Here is a 7,359-nt window from a genome sequence, read left to right on the forward strand (position 1 = left end):
GGAATCTGCACTTGAATAGAGCAAGCATTTTTCCATCCTTCACAGGTTAGGACCGTTTACAATTATTTGTCCGAATGTAAAAGAATTCGGGTAAGTGATTATAAGTGACTACTTATGAGACTCATCTGACCAAATAAAAATTGGGTTGTCCAACCACTTATCCATAGACGATCCTGATCCATCGTTCACAAGCTTGTGTGTGTGTGTGTCTATATATATATATATATATATATATATATATATATAGTATCTTTTTTATATGCTATTTGTTATATATTGTCTTTTCTTCCCCATAATCAGTGGCGGACCTATATGGGGGCAAATCTCCAAAAAATTTTCAAAAAAAGAATCTAAATAAAATTAAATTAAATAAAAATTTGCACTTAATTTTTTTTTTTTTTTTTTTTTAGTTTTGCCCTTCCAAAAAAATTTTCTTTCAATTTGGCCCTCCCATATTTACAAGGCTGGGTCGGCCATTGGTTTCGACAATAAGAAGTTCAACTAAATAATTTCTAGTTGTGCTGCGCGAAGAATTGATGTCCAAAAATATAAATGAATATAATGCTTATGAAAGGATCTTGTAAGAATTAATAAATGATGAAAGATTTGGTCTTAAATCCTACCATGTAATTTCCATAATCGGTTGCATGCATTAATGCTATCCAAATTTATTTTTTACGAATGGGGATGCAATTAATAGAGGCTAAGTTCATGACTGTGACAACCTGTTTTTTTTTTTTTTTTTAAACATTTCAAAAACATTAATTCCTTAAAATATAAAAGGATCTTCAGAGTGACACGACGATATGTCGCAAAGCCAACATATGGTACATTTCCCATAATATATACTCGGTACATCAGAGTATAACATCTATTTATCTATGCAGTGAAAAGTATAAACCTAAATAGCGAAAATCTTAACATAAACTTCTATTACAAATAATCATATACAAAGAGTCATATTACATCTATCTGTTTAAGTCTTTCCTCAATATAAATACATAACAAAAATGACTTTACAAAAATAAATGACCCAAGCGTCACAAGCCTTACCCAACCTATAAACAAGTTGACAATCCGTGGTCCACCAATTACGACCGTTGCGGCGTGCTTTAGTCATAACATCTTAAGTACCATTCTACAATGCTATCAACTACACAACTGGAAAACCTGCAACCAAAGGAACATCTATACGGTTGTGGGGGTTTGTCACATCCGTATAGGTAGAATTATGAGCCCACTGTCTTAGCATAAATAATTACACTAAGACCTCAGACGTATACTATTCACTGAGCTTTCGCAAAGAACCAACTTTTCTTTTTAGTCATGTGTACACTATAACAGTTAGGGTTGGCAATTTTTGACACGACCCGTGAACCCGACACGAACACGACACGGGAAAATAGGGTTAGGGTTTACTGTAATCGGGTTCGGGTCATAATCGGGTCAACCCGATTATGACCCGATTATAATGGGTTGACCCGCCAGACACGAATGTGACCCGGTTAAAAAAAAAAAAAAAAACTAGTCTAACGGCAAGTTGTCTAACACGCCTAACCCGACTAACCCGAAAGCCAAAAGTTCGAAAAGTGAGAAAACTGAATATGAGAATATCTCATATCTGATATTCTGAATCTCTGATTTCTGAAGTGAGAAAGCCAGAAAGGGTCGAAACTCGAAAGTTCGATACGGTGGAACTGGAACTCTAGCCTAGTAGCCCGTCTCCCGCTGGCCCGCACTCCACCGGCCCGCCCACCGGCCACCGCACTCCGCACCCCCGACCGGCGCGACTGCCAACCATCCGGCCTTTTCCCCCTGGTAGGTATGGCCGTATGGGTGTTGGTTTGGTTTCGCTTAATTTATCCTGTGGATCTGATTTGTTCTTGTTCTCTTTAATAATGGGTTAAAAGTGGATTGAGATAGGCTTGAGAAAGCTCTGAAATGAAAAAAAAAGAATGATGCGTTGTAATCCTATAATGTGTATGGGTTGAATATAGATTCCCATCTATGATCTATTTGTTTAGAGCTTTGAACTATTCCAGAAAGATACAGATTATTTAGCGAAAAGATTTAAGCTTTTCTCGTTGAATCTTCAGCTAGCTGCTATGTCGAATCCTCATGGAATTTTTTGTTAATCGGTCTTTGATGCTTTTTGTTGATCTGTTGTAGACCTGTTGGTTTTGCTTGGTGTTGGTCTCTAGGCCTCTCTCTGTTTCAGATTTTAGTTGTTTTTCCTGGGCCTCCTGGCTATTAGCTGTGTCTATATTCTTTCCTGCAAAATTTCGGGTCATGTCGGGTCGTGTCGGGTAAACGGGTGACACGTTTATTAGTCGTGTTTGTCGGGTCGTGTTCAGATCACCCGATTATTAATCAGGTCGTGTTCGGGTCGCATGTCACAACCCGATTAATAATCGGGTCGGGTTTGTGTCGGACCCGTTTATGTAATCGGGTCAGTCGGGTCGACACGAACCCGACCCGTGAACCCGAATTGCCAACCCTAATAACAGCTACTAATTTTATGAACTTTTGTTTGAAAAACCCCCATAGCTGATATAGCAAACGCCGACTATTAGAAATCATTTAAACATACTAGACATCTAAGATTATACGTAGAAGATTCGTTATTGAAAACAATGACATTTAAATCATGCAACCATCCGATAGAAAAATACATAAGGTCTTTCCCATAAAAGACTCTTATGCATACTAATACTGTGAAGACCGAAAAATTTAATAGAGAGTTTAGCGACTAATAAGATTATAGGTATTAAATGTTAAATGATAGGATTAATAGATTTGGGGGTCCTAGTTTAATTAATAATAGTTGGGGGTTTAAAGAATTAGGAAATCTCTCCACCCCCTCACGTCTCGCCACGTGTCCCCTATCTTCTTCCTCTTTCTTTTCTTTTCTTCTTTTCTTTCTCTCCTCTCTTCTCTCATGCACGTCACTGCCTCTCTCCTTCTCCCTTTTCTTTTCCTTTTCTTCCTCTTTCTCTCCTTCTCCTCTCTGTTTACCCGCACATCACAACAGCCCCTCCCCATTTCTCTCTTTCCCTTGTTCACACATGTTGAGAGAGAGTAGACCGAGACTGAGAGATCGAGAGATCGAGAGAGAGCCGGGAGCCGAAACCCGCGACCCATGAGCCTAGAAAACCCGAGACTTGTGACCCGATGACCCGTGAGGCCGGTAGAACCCGATCGGTGTGCTGAGTCATCGCCGGTGTCCTGAGGAGCGACGATGGCCGAACCAGGGGCGGATTCCGGTCAACCCAGGTCCGATTTCCAATGGGTTGGCGTCTGGTCGCCTAGTGGTGTGTTTTCCGGCGATTGGGAGGTGCGAATTCCAGTGATTTTCCGATAGTTTTTCTAAGGAAATCCTCAAGGTAATTTACCAATTTTTGAGCTAATTATTAGTTCATCGTTAGCTTCATATTTTGGATGGTTATTTTCGGTTACTAAATCTAGAATTTTGCGTTATGGGTGGACTTATTATGTGTTAACCAACTATGGGTATGTTTGTGGAATTGTTGTTCTTCTTTGGGGTATTGGCAGTATTAATGTTGGGATTTCTTTGGAGGCTTTTGATGCAATTTTATTGGGGGTGTTTAGGTTAAATCAAAAATTGGGAGTTGGATTTGTGGGTATATGATTAGACGATTCTTGGTGTTATTAAGGTTTGAATCTTGAAGGGGTTTTGTTAATCTCTTGCTGTGGGCCGTGTGTGGAGTTGTGGAAACCCCGGGTCCTTGATTGGCCGAATGGGTCATTTTAGAATTGATTTTCATAGGGTATTGATTTATCTCTAGTTGTTGATTTTGGGTTACTAATAGGTTTATTTGGTATGTTGATGAGTGTTTGATATTAGGTAGTTGATTTGCTGAGAATATGCAATTTGGGTGTGTTGTCATTCTAGCCTAGTGGGTTGATTTTCTATGATGGTCAAAGGGGTTTTGGATGATCATTTGGTTGGTGAAATTCTATAGTATTGATATTGTGGTTAATGGTTAAGTTCATTACCATGGTATTTCTAAATCAGAATTTATGGCTTGATGTGGGGCTTTACTATGTTGATATATTGGTATTGGACATTGGTGAATTGATAGATTTAGTGTTGATGTTTGTATTTTAGGGCTTTGCTTGGAGTGGCTTTGTACTAGTTAAATCTTTCTTTTGAGTATTGATGCTTAGAGGAATGGTGGATTCTTGATGAAATGAGGTTTGGTTCTCTTTGTTATGGCTATTTGTGTTGAAATGAAGGTGTGAGATTGTTGAATGTAGGTTAAGTATTGGTTGGTTGAGAAGAGCTGAAGTTATTGTGTTTAGACTTCTTTGTGTCAATGGTAAATACGGTTGAAATAGAGAATAAGTTGTAATAGAAAGTAAAGGCGTGAGCTAAATAGTAAAGTGATCAAATGGATGGGGTTATGGAATTTTAGTTAACCCGGTTTAGTTATTAACCCCAATTGAATTACTAGGGTTCTATAACACCTAATTAATGAATAAAGTAGTAAATGAGATGATTTATAAGGTGAAATTGTTATAGGGAGCATGATATGTCCCAAAATAATCTTTAGGTGTTTGAAAGAAATTATAGGTTTTGAATTTCCTTGGAGATGTACTAAACTAATAGGTTAATAAGGATTACATATTGAATACAAGGTTGAAATGAGAATGCCGTAAAGTGGTAAATAATCTAAATAACCTTAAGACGAGAAAAATAAAATAGTGGTATTATGGGAATACCTAAATAGACTTTAAAGTCAATTGGTAGTTGAATGACTTAGTACTTAGTTCACCTATCTATGTACACATAGTATTTATGTGTGCTAATGGATTAGGTTTAAGCTTGTTAATCATTGCATGTATATATATATATATATATATATATATATATATATATATATATATATATATATATATATATATATATATACATACAAAGACATATACGTGAATATGAGTCCGATAAATAATGATAAGTTAGTACATAAGCAACAAGTTATAAAAAGATTAACAATAATGACAATATGCTGTAAATATAATAAGAAGACAAATAAAATAGTAAACGCGTTTTAAGGATTAAGGTGAGATATAATATAAACCTAAACTTAAGTGTTAACCTAATAGTAGCTAAAGGTGGCGAATTAGCTTTACACGCGGGTTATGTGACGTGTGAGCATGCGTGTAGTTAGGATGTCATAGAGTATGAGATTCAATAGTGTAGTCTAACGATACCAATGTTTGCAGGATCATGTTCGGATTGGAGACTTTAATTGGTTCTCCAATGTAGAGTCCAAGTGACTAGAGTCCAAGGAGTGTTTGGGTTGGAGTCCAATGCAGCCAAGGTGGGTATTCCACTCACTGAGAAAATATATATTTTTATATGCATTGGATTGATAAAAATATATATATTGTTTATGAATCCGAACCAACCATATGATGAAATGTATATGCTTTGAGATGATTTGTTTAGTTTCGATTATGTTTAAACTATATCAATGATGTTAAAGAGATAGTGTATGAGTGAAAAGTATTGAATAGATTTAAAGTGTTAAGTTCTGCGGTTGAGATTTAAATTATGCAAATTGTTTGAGAACATGTCATGTTGAAACTATTTAGATTTTATAAAGAAACTAAGTTTTGAATGATTTCAAAGTGTTGGGTAAAATGCTGGATATGTTTAGTTTTGAGAGGATGTGATTTAACAACTGCATGTTTTCAGCATGATACAGTAGTGAAATATATACTGGTCAAACACGGAACATAGAGCATGTAGTATAGAGCATACATCAACAGTAGTACAGCAGTAAAGGAGCAATAAACACAGTAAAACAGCAGTTATCAGCATCGTGGGGGACCAACGCCCCAGTAGACCCAGTCATGCATATCATGCATAACATTGTTTTATGAGTGATGTTTTTATGTTATGAGTAGCTTTTACTAAACATGTTGATATGTATAAGTGTCTTAAGTGAAAAGCGCTTATGTATATTTCTATCGGATATTCATGTGTTAAGATGTCATACATTGAACTTGAAAGTACATGGATACATGACTACCCAGGTGCAAGTAATGGCATGTCTATGAGTAAGAAGGAAGGTTGACTGTTCTTGTTATTCAGGAAAGACGTGTTAGCATGATTGAGTTTAAATCTAGTGCTTTCATGATCTACTGACGTCAAGGCACGAAGATGGAATACGATTAGAGATGGTGTTGCGAATGTTTTGTTGAAGGATGTTATCCTAGTATGGAAAAGCAAGATACCATGTTCTTTGCTTAAGACCTATGTGTATACGTGATATCTGTGATGGAGTGATCGTGTGCACGTATGTCTGAGCGACCGATGAAAAGTATTATTATAAATGGGACTATATGTAGAAACTTCCAAGGAGGGATGACTGGAACTTCTACATATGTTCACAGCTATATAGTATGTTTTAAATGTTTTCTAAATAGTCGGTGTTTGCTGCATTAGCTGTTGGTAAATTGTGGCTAATATAGTGCTCGCACGACTAAAAATAAATAGAGGTTGGTTCTTTGTGAAAACTCAGTTAGTCTTATACCACTGAGGTCTTAGTATGAGGTATACTAAGGCGGTGAACTCATTATTTCACCTATGCGGATGTGGATACCACCACAACCGTGTAGATGATATTTCTTTGGCTGCAGGTACTACGGTATAGTCGATGGGTCGGTAGCAGTGTGCTTGGGATATTATGACTGAAGCTCATAGCGACGGTTGTAAGTGTCGGACCACGGGTTGTCCATTGTTTTATAGGTTTAGTATAGCTTGTGACGTTTGTGTCACATATTCTTTGTAAAGCCATAGTTGTTTTGTAAATATTGTGTTAATAAGACTCATACAGATAGATGTTAAATGGTTTTTTGTTGTAATTAATTTGTGATAGATGTATAAGTTGTAATTTCCGCTATTCAGAATTATGTTTTCCGCTGCATAGATAGATATATGTCATACTCTGATTATCAGGTACATGTTATGGGGCATGTGCCATATGTTGGTTGAGCGACACGTAGTCGTGCCACTGCGATGACTCGTTGTACGTTTTGTAAAAAAAAAAAAAAAAAAAAAAAGGGTCGTCACAAATATGTCTAGCAAAACTACAATATACTTATCATGTACACATCACATAGTTTAAACAATGCTATGCATGCTCATGATGGTCTTTTTATTCATTGTGAGGCTTACCCTCTTTTTCATTATTATGAGGCCTACCCTCTCTTTCATTATGAGGCTTACCCTCTCTTTCATTATTATGAGGCTTACCCTATCTTTTATTATTATGTGTTCATGCTTTATGCTTTGCAATTCAAACTCTATACTCCTATCATTTGCAAATC

At 36.6% G+C, this 7,359-nt stretch overlaps 1 long non-coding RNA gene across 1 annotated transcript; it reads left to right on the forward strand.

The window, feature by feature from the left end:
• Positions 1 to 2,843: 2,843 nt before the first annotated feature.
• Positions 2,844 to 7,075, forward strand: LOC133854318 (uncharacterized). Its single transcript, XR_009896806.1, has 3 exons — positions 2,844 to 3,383; positions 5,248 to 5,345; positions 6,649 to 7,075. It is a non-coding gene; the product is annotated as an uncharacterized LOC133854318 (long non-coding RNA).
• The last annotated feature ends 284 nt before the right edge of the window (positions 7,076 to 7,359 follow it).

The sequence above is a fragment of the Alnus glutinosa genome, chromosome 13 (assembly GCF_958979055.1).
Source record: "Alnus glutinosa chromosome 13, dhAlnGlut1.1, whole genome shotgun sequence".
In the NCBI taxonomy this organism is placed as follows: Eukaryota; Viridiplantae; Streptophyta; class Magnoliopsida; order Fagales; family Betulaceae; genus Alnus; species Alnus glutinosa.